Source organism: Trachemys scripta, chromosome 3, assembly GCF_013100865.1.
Source record: "Trachemys scripta elegans isolate TJP31775 chromosome 3, CAS_Tse_1.0, whole genome shotgun sequence".
NCBI classification, from domain to species: domain Eukaryota; kingdom Metazoa; phylum Chordata; order Testudines; family Emydidae; genus Trachemys; species Trachemys scripta.
Genome location: NC_048300.1, coordinates 93897785 through 93923397, shown reverse-complemented (window position 1 = coordinate 93923397; position 25613 = coordinate 93897785). Strand labels below are relative to the sequence as shown.

The following is a 25613-nucleotide window of genomic DNA, read 5'->3' as shown; positions in this document are numbered from 1 at the left end:
GCGGCTTCTTTTTTTTTTTTTTTTCCCCAATTGCCGCCGATCGCGATTTTTTTTTTTTTTTTTTTTTTTTGCGTGGGGCGGCAGAAATGCTGGAGCCGGCCCTGCACAAGGGCCCCTTGTGCTAGCCAGGCCACAGTTTAGCTCTCTACATAAGGCCCAGTTCTTCAGATCTCATAAAAGTTGTTACTGAGGCAAAATTCTCGTTATCCCAGAGTAAAATCTGCATGTGCATTTCATTATTTGCCTACAAAGCTCAATACTTCAGGATGGCTTCATCTTGATGTGAATAATAGACTAACTGCAAAATGTAAATTGTTGTAATAAATTATTGCAAGAAACTGATTTATGCAGCTGAAGTATCAGCCTGTTCTTTCTTTATGCTCACTGTGTTTCAGTAATACACACAGCATCTCCCTATGGGATGGAATTTTAACTTTGCCAACCAAAATATGTATTTAACAGCTGTTCTTGTTAGGAAGGATTTAATTATGAAAAAAAAAAACTAATATTTGATTTAACTTTATTATTGAGGATTGCAACCCTGCAGCTAAGAGAGGAAAAGTCGCAAATTATCATATTACCATCCATCCCCTGAAAATGGTTAGTGTTTCACAAGCTGCCTCTAAGTGCAGTTATTGCTCCATAATCCAACGAGTTCTAGAAAGTACAGGTTACAAGAATCTGTACGCACACTGACGCTATACCGGTCTGTGTTCTTTTTCTGGAGGATTGAATCTTATTGAATCATAGTGCACATCTTGTCTTACAAAATACAGGAAATTGTGAGTGTTGATAACTGAATTGCAAGGATGTGTTAAGAGGAAACCATTTCAGGACCTTATCCAGGAAGACTCCACCCAAGTCCTTGATGTATGGGAATTTCACTAGAGCCTATTTAATAAAAATGAAGTTAAATATTCTGAAGGATCTGCGTGGTGTTTTCTTTTTAAATAACCTTACTTCTCATTATCAGCAATTAACAAAGGACTTGTCTGCACACAAACTTGTACCAGTTTAATTCAACTGGTGCAAACTTCTGTGTGGACACTTAATTTGGTTTGAGCAATTTAATCCTGGTTGGGAGTGATTAAAGCTAACTCAAAATAAACTGCTCAAACTGAAATAAGGGTGCCACACCAGCATATATAGTGGTTCAATTAAATCAGTTTAAATTCACGTTTTTAGATCTTCTTTCATATGTGTCACAAATCTACACCTAGACTGTTCAGCCATTTAACTGCTGCATCATCGAGGGTAGTAAGGTGTTGCAGTCCACCCTCCAGTCGTCTGATTGTGCACTCCTCCACCTCATGGCTGATCATCTGCATTGCTGCTCTGCAGTCAAACCGTAACACCTGGGCTGAGCCAAATCTCTGCATTGTGGCAATCACTCTGGCCATTCCAGTCAGCAGCCTGTCCAAGATCTGTGTCCCAGGTTGCAAACAGGTAGATGTAAATGAGGGTTTGTCAGTATGCCTGTCTCTCTAACCCAGAGTTGCTGCTGCAATGTGAGGATGTAGCTGTCAGCCCTGATGTGCCATTATTCACCTGCTGGGCCTGTAGCACTGGATGTAATTGCAAAACGTCCACTACAAATGGATGTTGCAAAGTCATAGGTCAGTAGGAACAGCAGGTGTGGGCGTTTCCATCTGGAGGCGGGCAGATCTTCATGTAGGAAGTACGCACTGCTTATTTATATCTATTGGACTCGTCAGCCTTGTGTGAAGGAGATTGTTTTCATCCATCATAGCTCTCCATGCAATTTTAAGGGTAATGGCATCTCATCAAAGTTTTGGGGAAGCTATATGAGCCAACACATAAATTAGATGTTCATGTGGCTAAAGCAACCACTAATGATATGGTTGGCTGTGTTCTGCTCTGCATCAGGAGATGTGTTTGCTGATTTCTGCCCCAAATTGCTGCATGATATTCCACTGGAGTGGCTACCAGTGCCAGGACTGAAGTTTTTAAAACATTTGCCGCTGTCTAATAGCTTCCTCTGAGCTTCTGGATCAAGGCAGTGCGGGAGCTGATCTTTTTTTAAAATGTGCTAGGTGGAATCAGTATGTTAGACTGCAGTCCAGTTTGACACCTACATAAGTGAATACAGACTACAAAGGGAGGGGATGATCCTCAGCACAGACTGGAAGGGATTGATTGGCCAGGTGATTGTTCAGGTGGATGGTTGTGGCTGCCATTTTAGACTCACTATGGGGCTGCCTGCCAAGTTGTTGCAGACTATTCCCTGTAAACATGTTGTGGTTCAACATGGAAATGATAACGGATCAGAGCTTTATCTTGCAAGCTGAAGACAAAGTCAACCAGCTTAGGTATCTCGGTATCTGACTCCCATGAGAACCCATTCTAGCTTTTCTCCTTTTCAATATACATACTTATGACCTACCCACAACTAAGGTTGATAAGGATGTACAGATTACATCTTTCTCACTGATGTGAATAACGATCTACATGATAGCAAAGGCTCACAGTCAGAACATGAATGCTCTGGCCACTTATCTGTGCCAGTGGAGACATACAACTTTCATTAAATCAGTGCCACTGTCCCTGTAGACAAGCCCTTACAAGCAGCAAATACACTGAGCGCTAAATAGCGTGTACTGCTGTAAATAAGCTAGTATTTCCAGCACCTATGAGGAAATATTAATCTTTGTGAAAAGACAGTGCACTGAAGAACTCTTGTGCTCTTCAAGTATTATGTTTTTTGTCTGCTTGCTTTTACATAAGAAAAAATCAATTATTCAACAATCTAACAAACTGAGAGTCTGGAGTATTTATATCCTTACAGATCTTCAAAGGAAGAATAGTGGCTTCCACTCTACAGGATGAGACCCTCTCTGTTACCTCTTCTGGTGGAGAAAGGACCCATATGCTTCTCACTAACCTATGTCTGTCTGTTTTGTAGATATCAGGTTTAAAAATGAGGGTCAGGTTGTTATTAAGCTCTGTGGAACAAACACACTGCATGGGAGGAGGAGGAAATGGAGGTTCCCCTCTACTCAGCGTACAGTTGGCAGGGGCTGCTTACCATTGTTTCAAATCATATCCAGTTTTGGTTCTTAAACAAAGTAATTTTTCTGAGCCTTATTTACAGTACAGGCTCTTTTTAGAAGCTGTGTTACATACATCATGCACCCAGTTCAGCATGGCCCGCAGGCGTACAAGGAAAACTTCTGGGAGGTCCCAGGATCATGGTGGCCTGAGGCCTCTCAGCAGTTGAAAATAGGGGCGAAATCACTCTCAGGGCCATCTGCACCACATCTCTGAGAGTCAAAGCTGCCATCTCCATTACATCTGACAGCTGCAACAGTCAGTGCTCTGTCATGGGTGTAACTGACAGCAGCTACTGCCTTATATGTGTAGGTCTTTTGCACTGTTTAAGATATTTCACTCCTGGTGCACATTTGAAGTCATGTTACAAAAGCACTTGCATACCAGGCTGATTTGTTAATCCTGGTTAGCCAGGATAAACAGGAAAGTGTTTGAAATGTAGCCCCAGAGCCTAAAAGTTTCCCTTGTTTTCAAGGGTCAAATATACCAGGGAGTCTGCATTACTGTGATGTTAATCCAGGCCTCCAATAAATGTTTGAGATTCTCCTAAGAGGGAGAGCACTGACTGGATGTGGGGTTGAGGCCTCTAGAAGAGGGTTGAAAGGAGCTGTAAGAATTTTATTAAATGATTTCATTGATTCCAGATAGTTGAAGACTTGCATGGCCTGGACAAAAAGACAGCAGAGCTGAGCACAAGTGAGCATACAGGCCAGCTCCCCTAATTAACTGAGCATCTGTTATTCAAAGATTTCATTGTTGTCTCGTGTTCACCCACCTGTATGTATCCACTTGTTGTCTTATATTTTGATTGTAATTTCTTTTGGGGCAGGGACTGTCTTTTGTTCTGTGTTTGTACAGCCCTTAACACAGAGGTCGCCAAACTGTGGGGTACGCCCCCATAGGGGAGCTCAGAGAAACATTGTGGAAGGGAGGCCTGACAGGGTTCAGGTCAGCCCCTACGGGGGGCAGGGAGGAAGCACCACCCAGCCCCACTCTGCTCCCAGCTCTGCTCCAGCCCTACTCCCGGCCCTGCAATCCGCGTCGGCCCCACCCCCAGCCTCAGGCCCTAGCTCTGTTCCCAGACCGGCCTTGCTCCTGGCCCCAGACCCACCCCCAGCCTTGGACCCTTTACCCTTGTCCATGCCCCTTCTCCCCCGGGAGTCACAGCCCTGCTCCCGGCCTCAGCTCTTGGGGCAGGGAGGGCAGTATAGGGGTAAGGAGAGGGTACTGTTGAGTCTGAACTTTTGATGAGCTTAAACTTAACCCAGACTTGATATCTCTGTCTGAACTTTTAATCAAAGCTCTGACCTGTGAACTACTCATGACACACCCCTCCCCTTATGTAGCCATCTCCCCTTTTCTCTTTTTGAATTTACATTTTAACCTGTTTTATCCTGTAGAATCTTGATTGATTATACATGACCATTATGATCTGTTAATCACTTTGTTTACTTCTGTGTATAAATATTGATGCTCACCCCTAATAAACTTGCCACACTTACTCTGAAGCTTTTCAAGCTAAGGATAGTGTGAGCCCGTTGATCAACGAATTGGTGTCTGGTCTCTGACAGATTGTGAGCCCCATACCAACTCCGCACGAACTCGGGTGCTGGAGAGGTGAGTGAGGACTTGCTTTTTTACCTAACAGTACGACCCTGAAAAGTTTGGGGACCACTACCCAAGCATGATGGGGTCCTGATCCATGACTGGGGCTACTCAGCACTACCACAATAATAGTTATTGTTATATTAATAACAGAGATTTGGCTGTATTTATCAAAAACTATCAATTAATAGAGGACAGCTACCTCCTTATTTTATGGAATGCTAATAAAGACAGCTTCCATTTGATTTCTGTTTCCTAATTTCAGACTCCCTTTTCAAAGATAATGGGAAGCTGGGGTTGTGCTAGGGGGAAGCAGAGATAACAGATAAGATGGCAGTCAAACCTAAATATATATTTAGAAAGTATTTTGTGTATGAATGTAATTGTCAGCAGCTTTCATTGGTTTCAATGACTGATCTTGTCCTCTCAAATCTGTGCAACACCCGTTCATTGACCCTATGATGTCTGGGTCATGAAGCTGAATCCCTCAGCATTACTAGGCAGCCTGACCTGTGCAACAAGTCAGCTTACTTTCTAGAAGTCAGTCATGTCATTCCATGTTGACAATGACTCTAGCAGATCAGGGACCAGCATTGTTTGAGGGCAGCAAAACTACTTTGTAATCTATATAAGACGGACTGACTGCTAAATAAACACAGCCTAGGGAAAGGACACAAATCATGGATCCTAGCAAATCATTTATGACTCTTTCAGCTATTCCAGTCCCTACTCTGTAACAAGAGATCAGCCAAGCGTATACAGGTGGTATACGTTAATCTGGTTTCCGTAATCCACACTGTAACCTTCAGTACACTGCTTTCTTCACCACCTTCATCCCAAAACCTGACATCAGCAATATGTTATGTCATGCAAGTCAGTTACCGGGGAGAAAGGATAGTCTTGTGATTAAAACAGAGGGCTGGCAGTTAGGAGGCCTGTGTTCTAGTCCAGTGGTTCTCAACCAGGGGTACGTTTAACCCTGGGGATACACAGAGATCTTCCAGGGGGCACATCAACTCATCTAGATATTTGCCTAGTTTTACAACAGGCTACATAAAAAGCACTAGCGAAGTCAGTACAGACTAAAATTTTGTACAGACAATGACTTGTTTATATTGCTCTATATACTATACACTGAAATGTAAGTACAATATTTATATTCCAATTGATTTATTTTATAATTCTATAGTAAAAATGAGAAAGTAAGCAATTTTAAAGTAATAGCGTGTTGTGACACTTTTATATTTTTATGTCTGATTTTGTAAGCAAGTAGTTTTTAAGTGAGGTGTAACTTGCGGGTATGCAAGACAAATCAGGCTCTCGAAAGGGGTATGGTAGTCTGGAAAGGTTGAGAGTCACTGTTCTAGTCCCATCTTTACTACCATTAATGGACTTGTTTATAATATGAAGTTTAGGACTCATAATTCACTATCATTGTATTTCCATAGGTGGCAGGAACTGAATTGTAGATGGGGCTCAAACATTCTTACCACAGAGTCATCTACCCCTTTTAGGAGTAAAGTTAGACAACATGATGGTGTTACAGTGCCTAGAGTGGGTCACAGCTGAAAATGCTAAACTCAGGACAGACTGACAGAAAATAGGGCAGATACACCCACACTGGTGGTATATTCTACAATTAAATTTAACCAAACCAGCAACAAATGAGTACTCCTGTATTGCTATACCAGCTTAACATGGAATCACAGTCTCTTCTTAGGGTATCCAGCCCCTGGTTTACCACCCAGACAAACTGGACTTCTGTGATAAATGATTATTAAAACAAGAAATCACATATATTAGGTTCTTCCAACTCCAAGGAATCAGCCACGTACCTCAGGTCAAAATATACTTCAGGATCTCACCAAATACCATGCTGCAGCCAATCTTTTAGTAAACTAACTAAATCTTTATTAATTAAAAAAAGAGTTATTATATTGTTAAAGTGAATCATATACATTACAGTTCATTTCAGAGTCTGTAGATCAGGATGAAAGCAGTGATATTAACTCTGCTAATTTGCAATTAGTTTCTGTGGTACATCCAGAAGATTAGAGTACAAATGGTAGCGTAGACATAGTCTATTAGAGACTTTCCCTGAATCTTTCAGGGCATCCCAAGTAATTACTCAGGGATCTCCATCCAATGGCTCAAACTTTACTTGTTTAAAGTTCAGCACATCAGAGTTGGCAGGATCACAGGTTTTTCTTTTATGGTTGAAACAGGCTGCCAAGTGCTTTTGAGCACAGCATGTGTTTGGAGATCCCTTTTTGTTGAGCCCACAACAACCCATCCTTTGAAATTAACATTCTACTTCCTATGCATACACTACTTCCTATGCATACCCAGCTATACTGATTTACATAAAGCAATTGCCAGTAATTCATTATAACAGGAATAGATAAGATGAAGACAATTATAGGTAATATTCATTTGATTCCACTGCATGCATCCGATGAAGTGGGTTTTAGCCCACAAAAGCTTATGCTCAAATAAATGTGTTAGTCTCTAAGGTGCCACAAGTACTCCTTATTCTTTTTGATTCATTCAGTATATACACCACCAAAAGGCTAAATACAGGCTTTGATCTAATGACAATTGAGTATAGCTGCATATTTAATGTAAAGGTAATTACAGTGACAAGATATAGACAGACAAACATACACACAGCATCTTCCTTGATTTCTTATCAACACAAATGAATGGACCTAGTCTATTAACCCCTTTTAACATCTCTTTGGTACCCACACACAAGTGAATTGTCCTGATTACAATTGCAATTCCTCTTGTCAAGCCTTTAAGGTTCATACACAGGTTACTTGGCCTGCTGAGCCTAACCTGAGCTGGTTTGCCAGCATTACAGGTGATAACAACATCCGAGTCCTGTCTATACTTCAGCCTCCACTAGTGGGCCTGCAACTATGGTAAACTATGGGTCCTAAATTTGCCAGTGTAGATGTCGTCTTAGGCTGAATCTAACCTAAAGAATGGTCTTGTTACAGCTGTCACCAGTTTGATTGCATCAGCGCAAACTGCAGTGGTGCAGACTGTCCAGATTTGGCATCCAGTTTTCAGTGCATCATTGTGCACCATGTCCATACACAACACCAAGCATTTCACCATCTTGGAGTACTGCACCTATCCCCAAATGCCCATCACAGTTCCTTTCCTCAGGTGCATGTCTATGGTATATACTATCTGTTGGCACCTACTCACATGTTTTTTGTTCCAGTGGATGATTTGAACAGGTCTCTCCTGCATGAGGAGCCACCCATGTCACAAAGAGCAGGGGCTATGCCCCGCTACATAAGTGCACATGCCATGGAAGAAAGTCAGCAGCTTCCTCTGCATTCACTTCTGGACCAACTCTGGAAGTAGAAGCCAAGAGCTTGTTGTACTGAAGATTACCTCTTTGGATGTCAATGATCACTACAGTAAGGAGCTTGATTGTGCCCTCATCAATTGCTTCAATAAACTGGCATTTTTAATTTTGTTTTGTCTCTCTTATTATTGGGCGATGGGGGGAGGATTTGCTTTGCTTTATTTGTGGACTGTTTCTTTCTCTCTTGTGTTTTCCTCTAGGATCCAAAGACTGGCATGATCCATACCTGGACTCCTCTCCCCACTGTCCAGCCAGATCTTCCCACTCACTACAGCAGAGACCCAGGTAGGTGCATTATTCTTGCATGGTGGGTGTCAGAGGGGCAAGTGGGTACTTGAGCAGCCCTGCTTAGATTAGAGTTTTGGTCATGCTGTAATTCTGATGGCCTGCCTTACCATTTACAATTGTACTAACTCAAATACATTGGTAATCAATTAACTAGAGTTACAATATGACCAAAAACTCTAGTCCAGACCAGGTCATAGTGAAGTAAGTGACTTTTGGCCCAGTATCTACTGGTGATGTGGAACAAAGCAGCCAAAATCTCACTTATCTGCTCTGTATTCTGAGGCCCCTTTGCCAACCAACAGCCAGGAAACTAAGCTACAGATTACAGGGAAAAAATGCTGAAGAGAATTTTCAACTCCTGTCCAAACTTTAAGGAGGTTGTGCAGCTCACAGTTGAAAGGAATATGTGAGAAATATTTCCAATTAATGGAGAAAAACTCAGTCATTCAGGTTAGAATTACACAAATCTTGACTAGTCACCTACACTGCATGAGAGCAATAAATTGGAAACCAGGTTTGTGTGCCAACCTTTGAAAAGTGTATCCCACCTTATATCACAGTGCAGGGCATCTGCACCTCTAATTACCCCTCATGGTCCAGCAGGGCACCCACTTTAGACTCCCAGCTCCTTAGCCACTATCTCTCCTGGCTGGAGACCTGTCTCTCTCTCCCTCCTGACTAGGTTTCAGAGTAGCAGCCGTGTTAGTCTGTATCCGCAAAAAGAACAGGAGTACTTGTGGCACCTTAGAGACTAACAAATTTATTAGAGCATAAGCTTTCGTGGACTACAGCCCACTTCTTCGGATGCAGTGGGCTGTAGTCCACGAAAGCTTATGCTCTAATAAATTTGTTAGTCTCTAAGGTGCCACAAGTACTCCTGTTCCTCCTGACTAGGGTTTTTCCAGGCTGTATAGTTACCTTCCTGGAGCTCCTCAGCAAGTCAGGCTGTCTATGCGGCCTGCTTTGCTTTCTCCTCAGAGGATATCAACAGTGTAATTTCCCACAGTTGAAAGTTATTACACAGCTCTTTCTAAGCAAGCACATTTATTTTTAAGGTAAAAGCATTAGAGACAACATATTAAAAACAATAAAAGAACCTACACACATGCTAGGAAGCTTACCAGAGATAACCCCCAGGTTCAGCAAGGGCTCTGGCAAGTGACCAGCCCTTCAAACCCCACCAAGGTTCTTTTTTTTTTTTTTTTTGTGGTTACACATTCATAACAACTGTTAGCTCAGAACAAGCACCACCATGAATATGTGAGTCCCTCCTTTATACAGCTTGGGGCTCTGAGCTTCAGATGACAGGAACAGGTAATCTGCAGACAATGGGTTTCTCCTCAGGCTATAGCTTCAAAAAGTTTGATTTGGAGATGGAAATTTGCATTCACATCCTACCAAGTATTTCCTAGGAAACCCACTTATTTTTGTTTGTCCCAAAGGTTCCTTCTTGCCTGGCACATTGTTTAAAATTGTCCTTTGAAGCTCATACCACTTCCCATGATTTACATTGGTCACATCTCTCTGATAGAGAAATTACATACAATTCCACAATAATACATAAACTTTGAATTTTTAATACAATGGACTCCGAACAGGGCCATCCTTAGGATTTATGGGGCCCTACGCAGTATTATTAAATTGGTGCCCCTATGCCTGAAGGCAGCCCTGCTCGCAGCCCAGGGGGGAGAGCGGGAGGGACGAGGCAGCAAAGGATACTGAGCCACACAGCCTGCCTCACAGTGGCCAAGAGTCACAGTTCCCCGCAGAGACCCCCGTACCCTCTCCCACACACAGAATGTGTGGTGCCGGCGAATACGGCGCCTAAAGACTGCAGCACGTGCTGAGTTGGCTGGAGCCGACTCATTCTTACCTGCTGTCATGGGCGGTGGGTGAAGCTGCCACTTGGGGAGGCTAGCTCCCCAGCCCACGTCTTCTGCCTGTGGCCCCGCCGATACTCCACTCCTGCTCTGCCCCAGGCCCTGCCCTCTCCCCCCGTCTCCCTTCTCTCTTCATTCCCCCTCTCTTCTCACCCCCTTCCAGCCAAATCCCTGAATTCAAATTATGCAAATGACATTTGAAAACACCACTTTTCTGCAATTTCTTTCTAAAGAAAATGGAGCATGTTTTCCACTGCATGCTAGATGGTGAAGACTGGACATACAAAAGGTACCTAATTAAAAGCACTAAACTTGGGAATAAAAAATGTCAGTCACAGGCTTTTTTATATACCTTGAAGTTTGTTAGAGGTTTATTTGCAAAAACTTTGTAGTAAGGGCAAGTCAGCTGTCTTGCTAAATACAACATTAAATATTATGGAATACATGACGCAGCTCTTCTGTTTTACATTTTCTTAATCAGTATTTCTAAGCTGATTTTATATTTTAAATGTACTCTTAAGCCGTCATAAAGTAATCATTCCAGATTACTACATATTTAACTCACTGAAACAAATACATTATTTTAAATTAATCAGTCACAGAGGTTTAGTGTGTTCATAACAATGTTCATTGCTTTTAGAAAAAGGGAACACTAATTTATTTTGTGTGATCTCCATGTAGACATGTTTATGAAATTTCACCAACTTTAAAATATATGACCGGTTTCAGAGTAGCAGCCGTGTTAGTCTGTATCCGCAAAAAGAACAGGAGTACTTGTGGCACCTTAGAGACTAACAAATTTATTAGAGCATAAGCTTTTGTGGGCTACAGCCCACTTCTCCGGATGCATAGGAAGAAGTGGGCTGTAGCCCACGAAAGCTTATGCTCTAATAAATTTGTTAGTCTCTAAGGTGCCACAAGTACTCCTGTTCTTTTTAAAATATATGTTTCCAAAGATAGGCACAACAAAGGATTTTATATCTTACTAAGGTACTGATTTTGCTGGAGGGTTCTCTTAAAACTAGTTCATCAAATCGTCAGAAGTAAAGAAAGGAAAACTCGTTTTTCCAGCTATCTGGCAGGAAAGGGGTGTTGTCCCTTTAAGGGCTCTCTTCAACGGGGCGGGGGGGGCGGGGTGTGTGTGTGAAGGGACAAAGGGATAGACAGAAAGGACAGAAAGACTTTGGAAGCAAGTTTTTTGTACTATAGTAATTAAAATTAAAATGTGTATTTTAGATAAGGGTGGTCTGTTGAAAGATTTATTTAAAAACACTATATGTCTGAAGATCCAAGCATTTAAGGCTAAAGATGAATACTCAGATTGTGCATCTAAAAATCTATGCAAGGATTTTTTAGAGATGTGATTTTTATAATTTCACCAACTCACTAATGACATATTTTTAAAGCAAATTTTAAACTCAGGTCCTGTAGACTAACATGTTCTTAGTAAATATTACAGTAATGCACAACTGCTTTTGTCAATAAATTCAGAAACTGACAGTATATACCTGGGGGTTGGCAAATGCCTGTTAAATGGCTTCATTATCACTTGAATGGCTCTTTAACAGTTTCAATGTTGTGCTAATAGGTCTGGAAGGCTTTTTCATTTTTAAGTTATTAGATCCCCTCTGGAGGAACACTCACCAGGCTGCAGCAGCTAGCTTTGGGAGCCTGCAGGAAGGGTCAGAACAGGCAGGGCTCCGCCCAGAGGATTCAGGGGGCCTGGGGCAAAGCAATTTCAGGGGCCCCTTCCATAAAAAAAAGTTGCAATACTATAGTAACATGTATTTGGAAATGTAAAAAATAACCAGTGAAATACATTCAAAAATTAATTTTTAATAATTTGAAAATACACTAAATACATTATTTAAAAACATTAAATGTTTTAATGGTATGTATACATTTGCAATTACATAATGGGCTGTCGCTGGGTGATGGTGATGGTTAGTTCCAATGGGCTCTTGCTGCCTGGGGGTGGCGCTACTGTTGCCCAGGGCTGGTTGGGGAGCTGGGCTCTGGGTCGGGGGAGTGCCCGGCTCAGAGGGGCTGGGCTCGGAGCTAGGGGTCAGGACTGCGGGGGAATAGGGTCAGGGGGGCGCCCGGCTCAGAGGGGCTGGGCTCGGAGCTGGGGGTCAGGGCAGGATGTCTGGTTCAGAGGGGCTGGGGGTCAGGGCTGGGGGGGGGGGATGGGGTTGGGGGGTGCCTGGCTCAGAGGAGCTTACCATGCTGCCTCCCTCTCTCCCAGAGCCTCAGCGAGCCATGTCCAGGAGCTCCTGCCACTCGGCCTGCCGGAGCTTGCAGCCCCACCCCCTTACCATGTGGCTCCAAGCGGGAGGAACTCAGGCCCAGCCCGAGCCATGCAATGCCACTGCAGCACTGTCCAGGGCTGCTCCTGGATGCAGCGCGCTGAAGCGCCAGGGGATGGGGGAAGGCGAAGTCGGAGGCGGGGGGGCTTGGGGCAAATTGCCCCACTTGCCCCCCCCAGGTGGCCCTGAGAACAGGGATAGGAAGAGGCGGGAGGGTGGACACTAAGACCTAGGGGTACCCCAAATTTTCAGGTGCCCTACGCAGCTGCGTATGCGGTGTATGCCCTGACTCCAAACTTAATTCAATATGTTTTTTTGCAAGGATAGTGCAGGAAACTGACATACCTGTCACACCCCACACATAAAATGTCAGCAGTGCCAGGGTCCCACTACTTCATATGTGAATGGGCCAAGGGCTCCTGTGGGAGAAGACCAACTGTGATGGGTCTATCAGGCCTTCTTTGCTCCCTGTCAGAGGTGTCAGTGCTCTGACATGCCCCTCCTTACTCAAGGAAAATTCACTCCGACCAGGTTACCAAAAAGACATAGGCCTCTTCTATAGGCCTAGAAGGGTCAGGAGGAGACATTGACTAATCAGGAGACAACAGACTAGTTAAGAAGGCTTGCCAGCTTCTTCTCAGGGCAGTGTGGGGTGAGACTAGGACAGAAGAGGAGCTTCTCAGTGATAGTTAGCCCCAAAACCCCAGGGACAGATCAGCGCCTTGCCCTCAAGTACACAGATAGGTGTTTGCCTTTGAGGTTTGTTTAAAGCTGCAGACAGCCAAAGTTTGAGTTGGTTATTTTTACAGACACCAAACTTACAGTACAAGCCACCCTGCCCCATGTAAGTGGTCACAACTGGTGGTCTAAGACAGGGAGTATCTGCAATACCACCTATGGCCCCACAAGAGGCACTACGGAGCAGCCCCACCTGTGACACCCACTCTTATGATTTTATAACTAGTCTCATGATATCCAGTATTTTTCTTAAGATGTTGGACTCATGAGACTGCATGAGCATCTCAGCTTTAATTTAATAAAACAACAACATTCAGTGCACCCTGAAGGCTCAGAAACTAGAAGGCAAAGAAGTAGAATGGAAAATGAATTATTTAAACAGAATCTCGTGACTTTTGGGGAGGGGGCTGACTCCTGATTTTTGAATGCTTAGGGTTGGCAATATTGATGTGTGTGTAATAACAGTAAGGTGCAATAACCGGTAAGCGCATTCCCTGTGCATAAACTGTAAGATGATTCAGGCAATATACAGTGACTGTCATCCACTCTTACCTTAATTAAGCACTATTGTAAAAGTAAAATAAGAAATATCACTGAGGCTCCAACTAACCCTCATAAACCTGCCAAGTCAAAATCAATTTTCACTGGGACTCTGAAAGGCATTTCTCCGCCTTAATGGTTATCTTCATGCCAAATTCTAACTTCCGACCGTCATTTGCTTTGGCAGAGCTATCCAAAATATTTTTTTAATTGGGAAAATGTGTGGTTTTTCCCTCCTATTAGCCTAATTAATATGCTGTAATAGAGAGTTGACCTGTAAGTGCAGGTGCAACCTGCCCATTTATTATGGGGACATTTCCCCTTTAAGCCTGTAGGTTGTAGTCTCCAGACAGAGCACATGATGAAGAAAGCTCAGTTGATTAAATGTCATATGACTGACTGATGGAGTCTTTACATAGAAAATTGTGTGCAGTGTGGTGTCTCATTAGTATTTTTGATTTTATAAATACATGCTGCTATGTATTATTAGAGAATGCAGGTCAAAAGTGCATCTTGCACTTGGCGTGAAAAGTGGTAAGGTTTATGGTGGTCCTTAGTTCTTCTTGACATTTGTTCCATGCTCTTGGACCAGCCCCCTGGAAGGCTGTGTTTCTTGTACAGATGAGCTTTGCCCTGAGGCTAGAAAGTTCCAGTGTGCCAAAGGAGCTGAGTTATTGACTATGGTCATCATCCTGAAGCTTTAGGTGATTATTTAGGTATGCTGGAGCCATGCTATTGAGCACATAGAAAATAAGACCTTGAAGATGATTCAACATTCTATGGGAAATGTAGAGAGCAGAGGACAGGTTTCATTTGCTCACAGTAGCCCGTGTTGCAGAGGAAACATACTGCAATGTTCTGTAATAGCTGGTGTTTCCTAGGGCTAATGGTTTCACAACTGGATATGCTGCATTGCTATAGTCCAGAGAGGAGGTGACAAAAGCATGTGTAACTGAGGCCAAGTCATCATCCGCCACAAAGAGACGGACATTTTCCAAGGCACAAAAGTCTGGTGCCTAACTCCCATTGACTTTCAATGGGTGTTGAGCTCCTAAGTCCATGTCTCCCCAACTTCCCATTCCCTCCTTAAGAAAGCTGGTGAGCCCTTTCTACCTTGCATGTTCGTGCATTTGTGATCATTAACTTTCTACATTGACAAGTTTTGTTTCCAGACCCTTCAACATCTGCTTAAAGCATTTCATTCTGCTATTAACCTGAAGCTGGTAGCCTGCTGTCTATGCATTTCACACTTCATTTCAAGTGGAAAATAGTCAAGCTGGTAACGGCAAACTGAAGTCAATTGCTTATAGGCAAACCTTTGCAAAGATCAGTAAGTAAACATAGGTTACAGGATTCAAATCACTGTTAGGTTGGCTACTGGTGGAAAACTTTCTTAACTTCCAAAGAAAAATCTCGCCACAATTTATTAACTGTGATGGAATAGCTGTGGCTGTAGTTGACCAATTAGGTATTGATACAGAGTTTAAAAGTATGGGGGTGGGGTGGGGAAAGGGGAAGGTTGAATAGTTAAGGAGATTTAGTGATAGGAGACAAGGCCTTCCCTCTCAGGTTGCCAACTCAAACCCATGCCTGGTCTGGAGCAGCTGATTCATAAAAAGCTACTGACTATTAATTTGTTTTGTGGAAGTATCTATGGGCCTTGTAACACTTCCCAGGATTACCCAGGATTGTGAGGTACTTTGCCACCATTTGCCCTTAGCATGAAGAAATCTTGTCTGTGCCTGCTGTGGCCACGGGCCTTTGGCAACACAAACACTGCCTTCTAGGCCTCCATGGACCTTACTCTCTCTGTACAGGTTGGAGATAGGCACACATCAACCTCCCAGACCCCTAAGTGTCCCTCTGGAGTGCTCAGCCCCTGTTCCACTGAACACTCACAGAATTCTCATATTTCATAGACTCATAGGACTGGAAGCAACCTTGAGAGGTTATCTAGTCCAGTCCCCTGCATTCATGGCAAGACTAAGTATTATCTAGACCAGGGGTTCTCAAACTTCATTGCACCACAATCCCCTTCTGACAACAAAAATTATTACATGACCCAGGAGGGGGGCCCGAAGCCTGAGCCCGCTCGAGTCCTGCAGCTTCAGGTGGGAGGGCCAGAGCCTAAGCCTGAGCCATGCTGCCCCGGGCACGGGGGCCAGAGCCAAAGCCCAAGGGCTTCAGCCCCAGCTGGGGGCCTATAACCTGAGCCCTGGCATCCAGGGCTTTGGCCCCGGGCCCCAGCAAGTCTAATGCCAGTTTTTTCCCAGTGTTTTCAGTCAGGTTGGCTGAGATCCTTTCTCACAAGATCAACCCCTTGCTTCAGGGAAACAATTTTGGTTATTCCTATGTGTCAGGAGAACATGTAACAAACTGATGAATGGTAAAGTAGGTCTTTATTCTATGGGTAAAACTTGTTTTAGGGGCTTATCAGGCTCACTTGGATCTTTTGCCTAGTTATATTGGACCAAGAACCAAGTACCCTTCCTGGCTATTCCTACACTCTGGGACCCAGCCACCCAGGGCTTCCTCCAGCCTTGCAGAAAAAGAAGCTCTGTCCAGAAGGAGCCTGGACTGACTAACGGTTTTCTCCTTTCATTTCCTGTTGTTTGTTAGGTACATCTGGGCAGTCTTCCCTCCAGGAAAGGCAAGCTGGCAGTTGATGGGTTACAAGACTTATCTACTTCCTTGGGCATGGTACAATCTCTTACTGCCATACCTGGATAGGATAGGAAAGCGTTTGGGGCAAACCATTAGTGACCTATAGGTGAAATAGTTCACTCACAATAGGTATTTGTGTCCACATCACAGACGGTGCCCTTGTTGACAGCTTCAACAGACAGACCAGACTGAATCGGCTCTAGATATTCTGCTACATCCTCACTTCCCTGAGGTGGTCTGGAAAAATCCTGTAGAATGTAATAGGGATGAAACCAATAAGTTTCTTTAGAAAATTAATGACTTTTAATAGGAATTGCTCTAAAGAGCTGTAGAATTTAATAGAGATGAATCCTAAGTATTTTTTTAAATCAGCCAACTGAATTATATAGCAGAGATATAATTCTCTTAGGATGGTTTGAAAAATGCAGAGAATTGTTATTGTTAAATTATGTAGGTTTTTCCTTAAGGGTTTAGGTCAAGTTGAGTCATTTATTTAGACTATTAATTCTTTGTATATTTGTACAATGTCTAGTACATTAGGTGCAGTACTTAAAGTGGTCTGAAAAAAATGGAGATCTATCATAATCTGAGAGCAGCAGCTTTGGTAAAACAGGGTTTAAAGTGCGCCACTTAATGACCTGGTTTGATTTTCAATTTTTTAAAGTTGTTGGGGTTTATTTGGTTTTTTGGCTGGGTCTGTGATCACTTGTGACTCCCATTTCCCCACTTAAGCACTGGTGTCCTGATCCCCTACAGAGTCCTTTAAGCACTACTGCCATATAAATAATTGGCAGGAGGACATCTGCTGCCAACCATATTGTCCTTGTTCTGTGTACAAATAAAGGACATTAGAGCTAGCATTCAATTTATCACCTTTCAGCACTAATGTCACTGCAACTCTTAAACACCCCCCCCCTCAAAAACTGACACACCGTGAGGCACACTGTGCAATTTTGACTAACATTTCAATACCAGGGATAATTGGGACATTACCATTTGAAATGGAGCACTCCAAAGTGCCAACCATGTGCCATTTTGAGGCCCTTTTTGCCTCACAAAGGTTCAAATGAATATTTGTTACCCTAGAACACTATAGAAATCTTTAGGGTTTTGGCAAGACTTGGAATGAATAGCTTCTATAGATTTCCTAATGTTAGCTTGGCATTGAGGGAGGCTTATGCAGCCTCTCACTCTGTATATAGATGGCATAAGATTTGCAAAAGTACAGAAGTGACTTAAGAGCCTTCAAAAATTTTACCCTGTATGTCATTGTCTGAACTCTAGAAAACAAAATATGTGGAAATTGTGGACATCAGTTGTGGTAGTCCAGAGACTTTGGACTACACATTTCAAAAATGGTCTTGGAGTAGAGATACTGGCTAAACATTATGCCTTTGCCATAGCTGACTTAACTTGTATGGCTTTATCTGTGAAGAGATCAAGGATTTCACAGAGGATGTGCTAGTTCAGCTGAACACAATTACAATCATTTATTCAATTAGTTGGTCCTGAAATGACTCATAGTGCAGCTGCTCAGATTTACATGCAGCTAATGGATTTAAGGGGTTGTTGGCCCCTTTGTCAAGTCAAACTGGTGAAGTGGGACACTTTGCTGAGTTTGATGTATCACAATATTGAAAGAATCAGTAAGATATCAGAGGGCAGGGAAGGAGGATTTGGATCTCAAGCCTGAGGAAGTGGCGCAGATCCACTCTCTTTCTTGCATCAGTCATATCTTTTAGGTTTAGAGCAAGAAGGTTGTAAGAGAATTTAACCTGAAATTTCATGGGATAGTCAGTTCTCACAGTAAACTGGTAATCATATCCAGTATAAATTGGGTACCCTTGCTGCCAAAATGTAATGTCTCTTTGGAAATAGCAGATTAAAGACTCCAGAAGGCTGCATTCTTGGAAATGACTTGATTCTGAGCCTCTTGCATGTACAGTACACTGTCAGCCACTCACTAAACTAGTGGAATTCTACTTGGAAAAAAAAAAAGATTAAAAATTATACAAAATGATCCCTAAGAAATAGCGGAAAATATCATCATTGCTCTACTTTCTTCCAGACCTCACCCTCGCTTAAAAATACTGAACTTGTTTCTGAACAAACAAGAAATGTTCTAATCAGACCACCAAGCATAAAGAGAGGTTTACATGGTGTTGGTATCATGATCCTTCTTAAAAAAAACAAAAATCCAAAACTTATTTTTTTAGAATCATTCCAACATTGACCCATGATACTACTCTAAACTACACAAAAGGAACTAACAGGACATACTATGCCAAACCTGCAAACATTAAATCTTTGGGTGTATTTTCTCCCCCTGGTCTAATGTCATTATGCTCCCATGTTCTGTCTTATACTCAACTTCCTAGACCAATGGTCTCCAAACTTTTTTGATCGCGCATCCCTATCAGTAAAAAAATTTTGAGCACGTACCCCCTGCCGCACCGGTTTGCCGAAGCAAACAAACAAACAAAAAAGCCGCTTGGACTCCTGCCTGAACTGACAAAGCAAAAAAAAAAAAAAGCGCTCCTCCTGCCGCGCACCCCCAAGGATCCTCTTGCGCACCCCCTGGGGTGTGTGCACTCCATTTTGGAGACCGCTGTCCTAGACTAAGTTTTTGCATCCTATTTTTCTCTGTTTAAAATACGATGCACACCTATTGTGCTATATACAATTCTTAAATTATCAAAAACATTTGTCTTTGCTGGAATTTGAAACTAGGACCCTAGGAATGAAAAGAGCTCCTATGTCACTTTAGCAAGAGAAAAAATGTCATTAGCAGTAGCAGTGCTCATATCCTCTTCCTGGATATCCAGCTGCTAAATCATGAGATCACTGCAAGTTATCATTTGGCAAGTAATAATCCTGAGTGATCATTATAATAATGCCTGCAATTAGTCTTGGGGCCTGATTCTCCACTACCTTGCACTTCAGAGTCACCTATATATATGTGTGTGTGTGTAAATGAGTCCAAAATGGGTATAAATTACCATTCAGATTTGGTGGCATTCAAAATATCTTTCTGCTCCTGCCACCCTGGGCTGGCTGAGTGCCAATCATGCAGTGTAATTTACAGCAGCCTCAGGACTGATTTAAAGTGTGCCAGCTCCTAGCAACCTGAATGGGCTATTACAGCAGCAGGGGGTCACCAGAATGCAGGCAAGCTTTGGCCAGTCCATGCCCCCTACACTAGCAGGAGGGTGGAGTGGCATAGGAACCACTCTGCTGGCTCCTAGCCATGCAGGCTAATCTTCCAGGAATACCTATTCAACTTGAGGGTCATCTTGTGCTGGAAGCATAGCACAAAGCAGCCTGAATGCAGGGGAGAATTTAGGTCTATTGGGATATGTCTACACTGCAATTAAACATCCACAGCTTGCCGATGTCAACTGATATGGGCTCATGGGGCTCAGGCTACACTAGTCTATGATTTTTGAGAAGTCGTCTGCTTCAGAGATAAAATGTGCTATTTATTATGTATTTTGATGTGCTGAATTCAAATATGACAATTAAAACAACTGATTGGCTACTGTTTCTAAGATATTTAAGTTTTTACATTTTATATCTATGTATATTGTGTAGATAGTAGAGTTTTAATCAAATTGTAAACCTAGGTCTTTTCATGTGTTTATGGTTGCTTTACATGATAATATTTCACCTGTCCTGTTTATGTAACACTTTAAAAATCAGCAAAAGGGTTATATAAATAAAATTTATTATGAAACAAAAGGCAAAAAACTATTATGTACATAGTTTAGTCCTATTCAGTGTCTACTCGGCGCTTCTTGGCTTGTCTCTTGTATTCATTAAATGGAGCATCTCTTGTCACTGTCCAGCAATAGTCTGCAAGCATTGATGGGCTCCATTTGCCCTGATAGCGTTTCTCCATTGTTGCAATGTCCTGGTGAAATCACTCGCCGTGCTCGTCGCTCACTGCTCCGCAGTTTGGTGGAAAAAAATCTAGATGAGAGTGCAAAAAAATGTATCTTTAGTGACATGTTGCAACCAAGGCTTTTGTATGCCTTGAGGAGGTTTTCCACCAACAACCTGTAGTTGTCTGCCTTGTTGTTTCCGAGAAAATTTATTGCCACTAACTGGAAGGCTTTCAATGCTGTCTTTTCCTTGCCACGCAGTGCATGGTCAAATGCATCATCTCGAAGAAGTTCACGAATTTGAGGACCAACAAAGACACCTTCCTTTATCTTAGTTTCACTTAACCTTGGAAATTTTCCACGGAGGTACTTGAAAGCTGCTTGTGTTTTGTCAATGGCCTTGACAAAGTTCTTCATCAGACCCAGCTTGATGTGTAAGGGTGGTAACTAAATGTTCCTTGATTCAACAAAGGGTGGATGCTGAACACTTTTCCTCCCAGGCTCCAATGACTGTCGGAGTGGCCAATCTTTCTTGATGTAGTGGGAATCTCTTGCACGACTATCTCATTCGCAGAGAAAACGGCAGTACTTTGTGTATCCAGTCTGCAGACCAAGCAAGAGAGCAACAACCTTCAAATCGCCACAAAGCTGCCACTGAAGTTGGTCATAGTTTATGCACCTCAAAAGTTGTTTCATGTTGTCATAGGTTTCTTTCATATGGACTGCACGACCAACTGGAATTGATGGCAAAACATTGCCATTATGCAGTAAAACAGCTTTAAGACTCGTCTTCGATGAATCAATGAACAGTCTCCACTCATCTGGATCGTGAACGATGTTGAGGGCTGCCATCACACCATCGATGTTGTTGCAGGCTACCAGATCACCTTCCATGAAGAAGAATGGGACAAGATCCTTTTGACGGTCACGGAACATGGAAACCCTAACATCACCTGCCAGGAGATTCCACTGCTGTAGTCTGGAGCCCAACAGCTCTGCCTTACTCTTGGGTAGTTCCAAATCCCTGACAAGGTCATTCAGTTCACCTTGTGTTATGAGGTGTGGTTCAGAGGAGAAGGATGGGAGAAAATGTGGGTCCTGTGACATTGATGGTTCAGGACCAGAAGTTTCATCCTCTTTCTCTTCCTCGTCTGACTCAAGTGAGAATGATTCTGTTGCATCAGGAACCGGCAGTCCTTCTCCGTGGGGTACTGGGCGTATAGCTGATGGAATGTTTGGATAAGGCACAGTCCACTTTTTCTTCTTTGACACACCTTTCCCAACTGGAGGCACCATGCAGAAGTAAGAATTGCTGGTATGATCTGTTGGCTCTCTCCAAATCATTGGCACAGCAAAAGGCATAGATTTCCTTTTCCTGTTCAATCACTGGCGAAGATTTGTTGCACAAGTGTTGCAGCATATGTGTGGGGCCCACCTCTTGTCCTGATCTCCAATTTTGCAGCCAAAATAAAGGTGATAGGCTTTCTTAACCATAGTGGTTATACTGCGCTTTTGTGATACAAAAGTCACTTCACCACAAACCTAGCAGAAGTTATCTGCATTGTTCACACAAGTACGAGGCATCTCTGCTCACTTTGGCTAAACAGAAATGTGTCCCTTTGCAAAATCAAACACTGACAAATAAGAGAGCACGACACTGTATGATTTCTAGAGCTGATATAGGGCAATTTGTTCAGCAGAGTGATGTAAGCTTCGTTATGATTGCATCATCCATGACTTCTAGGAATAACATGATGCAATTCATATCATGTATGATGCAATACCAGCTTCAGATTGCATCATTCATTGTTTTGCCTAAAAAAGTACTGTCCAAACCCAGTCATAGATTTATTCATAGATCCAGTCAAGGATGTATTTTAGTCATTTCTGATTTAAATTGAGATCCCTTCCCTTTATAACTCACTTATCCTCCGCCATTCCCAAGTCAAGGGTCGTATATACTGACCCAATAGGATATCTTGAAAACTAGAGCCAATCAACAGTTTTAAGGATCATTTTCATTCTCAGTGACCCAGCGTTAGTAAAGTTTGACTACATTTATTTCAGAAGCATTTTGGCTGTAGAGCAGTACTATGGGGATGTTTAATTGTGGTGTAGATGTTCAGTTTTGGGCTCAGGCTTGGGCTTGGTCCCAGTGTCTGAACCCAAACATCTACACAATTAAACAGCCCCATAGCCCAAGCCCTGTGAGCTCGAGTCAGCTGACATGGGCCAGCTGCGGGTGTTTAGTTGCAGTGTAGACATACTCTTGGTGTCCACAGAAACTAGCACTTTGGTAAATACACTGGAATTACACCAGTGATGACTCTGACTCGTGAAGTCAGTGGAGTTAGGCCAGGATTTAATTTAGTCTATTGCCTTTTTACCATGGTTCTTACTCCTTATTCACATGGTATTTTAAAACAATTAGTCTAATTATACTGGAAGATTACAGTTTATGAGGTACAGCTTGAAAGTACAGACCCACAAGCTTTTCATTTAAATGGTAAAAAAAAAAATTAATAGCTTTGATGAGCAAGGACAGACCTGTGGTTGTATATTTTAAGATGTTCCCTTTACATTACAATGGACCCCTATCATCAGGCTAATTGTTCTAAACTACCATGCAAGTAATCTGTATTAACAGCGATGAAAGGTAACTCATAATTGCATTTAAAAAAAAACCACTGCGTTTTCTTAAAAATTCAGGCTTGATCCTGCTATCTTTCTTTTAATGTGTGGGACTCTCAACAAAGTCTATGGGAATATTCAGTGGGTAGCAATGATGGGGTGAGCCCTATCATAGGGCACAATTCTGAAAGTCTTAATAAGGCAAAATTCCAAATTAAGTCAATTAAAAGTTTTGGTTTTTCTTCTCTCAATAATGACTACAGGATACAGCCCATGAGTGCATGTAACTCAGCTCCTTTGTGTATATCAAGGCATATGGTGGATGATTCATTATAGATGGTCTAATGTAGCTGTAGAGGGGAGCATTCAAGAGTAATTACTGCCTGTGAACTTGGGAAAATGTTTGTATTATTAATTATTATTATTGTATATATGCTTTTGTTCAATTTCATATTCTTACCTACCTGAATGCATAGTCCAATCAAATGAGGCTGTTAAGGAACCCAGGAAGGGTAAAACAAGGACACAGATAAGATAGCCATTCATGTATCTGCTTCAAAGGAGTCAAGATAACAGTGGCTGGGCCATCATTGGGGAAAGAACCTACCTGGCTGGCACCATTCGGATTAAAATGTTTTTCTCTTCCCAAGGCTAGAGCTAAGGTTAAAAGACCCTGAGGGGTTAAAAAGATGCCCCCAGAAGAAAAGGAGGGGGAAAGTGATCAGCTCAGCAGGAAGCTGACCTGGATATAGACTCAGCATGCAGTGAGAATGACAGGCAGACTTGAGAGACAGGGTCTCCAACTGGCTAGAGAGAACCGAGGACACCAAGGCTAAGTCATATCTACCTAGGGGCTTGAGGAGAATGCCAAGCAGAGGTAAGACGATATAGGTATAGGTCACTTTGTTATTTTTAAGGCCTCTTCACACAGCTTTCTCTACCAAATCATACTTGGTTTTGCAGAAATTGCTTCTGTGTAACTGCATACTATTACATACTGACTACAGGAACTTGAAGGAGAAATCTGGCAGGGTCCAAGCCCAGTTGAACCTGCTCGGTAACATGGTTGGCAGCCATTGAGGGGTAACCCAGAGACCCAGTCAGGAAATATTTAGATTGTGGGATTCCAGCCCAAAGAGAAGTAGAAACATGGGCCTGTCACTTGAAAGGGGTGCACTCAGGGGACTAGAAAAGGGTCTCAGAAGAGGCAGCCTACCCAGAGATCATGACACCTGCCCCACCCGATGCATAACTGAGTTAGGGCTTCTTGAATCATGGCTGAGATACGGGGAGGGGGCAGAGGGAGAGAACATAGGTGGTATGTCCAATACCTGCCCATTGTGAGCAAGTGAGTGGGGAGTAGGGAGGGCAGGGAATGTGTGGAGCCATGGTTCTACCTCTCCATACATGCTGGGAAGCACAGCTGGTCAAGCATGAATCATGGAAATGTAGGGCTGGAACAGACCTTGAGGTCATCCAGTCCATCCCCATGTGCTGAGGCAGGATTACATATATCTAGAGTCTAGACCATCCCTGAAAGGTGTTTTCCTAATCTGTTCTTAAATACCTCCAAGGGCAGGAATTCTACAACCGCCTTAGGTAACCTGTTCCCATGAAGGGGGAAGCAAGCTGCATCCTGAAAAGGGAAAGGGGATGAACTAGTTTACCATTTATCCCCCATATTCTCTGCAGTGGAGAGTAACACAAGAGGAATTGTGATTTCCTGAGTCACAATTTTTTCCTGGAACACTTTGTCGGGCAACACAGGTACGTGCTTTCCCCTTCCGCAGGATTGAGTCTAAAGGCTCTTGTAGCCCAACATTTCTCAAATGTGGCCACCGGAGCCACATGCGGCCACCAAAGAGTTTTCCTGTGGCCACGACAGCCTCCTGGGTAGAAATGGGGGAGGGGGCAAAGCAGTGTCCCTTCCCTGCAGCCCTCTGCCCCCAGCTTCAGCTGCGGGACTCCGGTGGCTAGCATCAGCACAGGGCAGCAGGGTTTCAGGAGGGCTGGCCTTACTGGGTGCTGTGGTCCAGAGGCAAGGAGCAGGATGCCTGGGGTGTGAGGCTGCAGAAGGGAGCTTAGGGCAAGCAATAGGAGGCCCGGGAGCAATAGGGAGTCTGGGGACGTTAGCAGGGAGTAGAGGCGATGGGAGGAGGATGGAGGAGGAGGGGCCAGAAGCGTCAAAATACAACTGTACGGGATTTTTATTGAGACTGTAAAAGGCACCCTACATAAATCAATTACAATGATTTGGATGTGTCTGTGCATATTTGTTTGGTTTTCCTAGTTAAGTATTTTAGGAAAATTTGTCAGAGCGGCCACCAGCAAGAGTTGGTGACTGTACTCTGAGGCCACCAAAATTTTTGTTATGAGAACCCCATACCATTCAAATTGATTATTCCATTGGAAAATATTTACTCTTGCATAAGTTTTGTATAACTTTAACAATCTTGGTTTGTTCTTTTTTAAGTGTGTGGATGGACATGTTTTCTGAAATGCCAGATGAAAACCTTTTGTTACCCCTCTGTAGAACAGAAGTATCCTGTCAAAAAACAGGAGTCTATTATCTACTGAGAAGTGGAACATAAAATAAGGAAGTGAAGGATCAAGGCTCCTGTGGAATTAT

At 42.9% G+C, this 25613-nt stretch overlaps 1 long non-coding RNA gene across 1 annotated transcript in view; it reads right to left on the bottom strand.

The window, feature by feature from the left end:
* LOC117874843 overlaps nt 1–25613 on the bottom strand; it is a 58489-nt gene that overhangs the window by 22846 nt on the left and 10030 nt on the right. The window contains exon 2 of the long non-coding RNA XR_004645095.1: nt 16597–16720. This is a non-coding gene — a long non-coding RNA (uncharacterized LOC117874843). The remainder of the gene's footprint in view (nt 1–16596; nt 16721–25613) is intronic.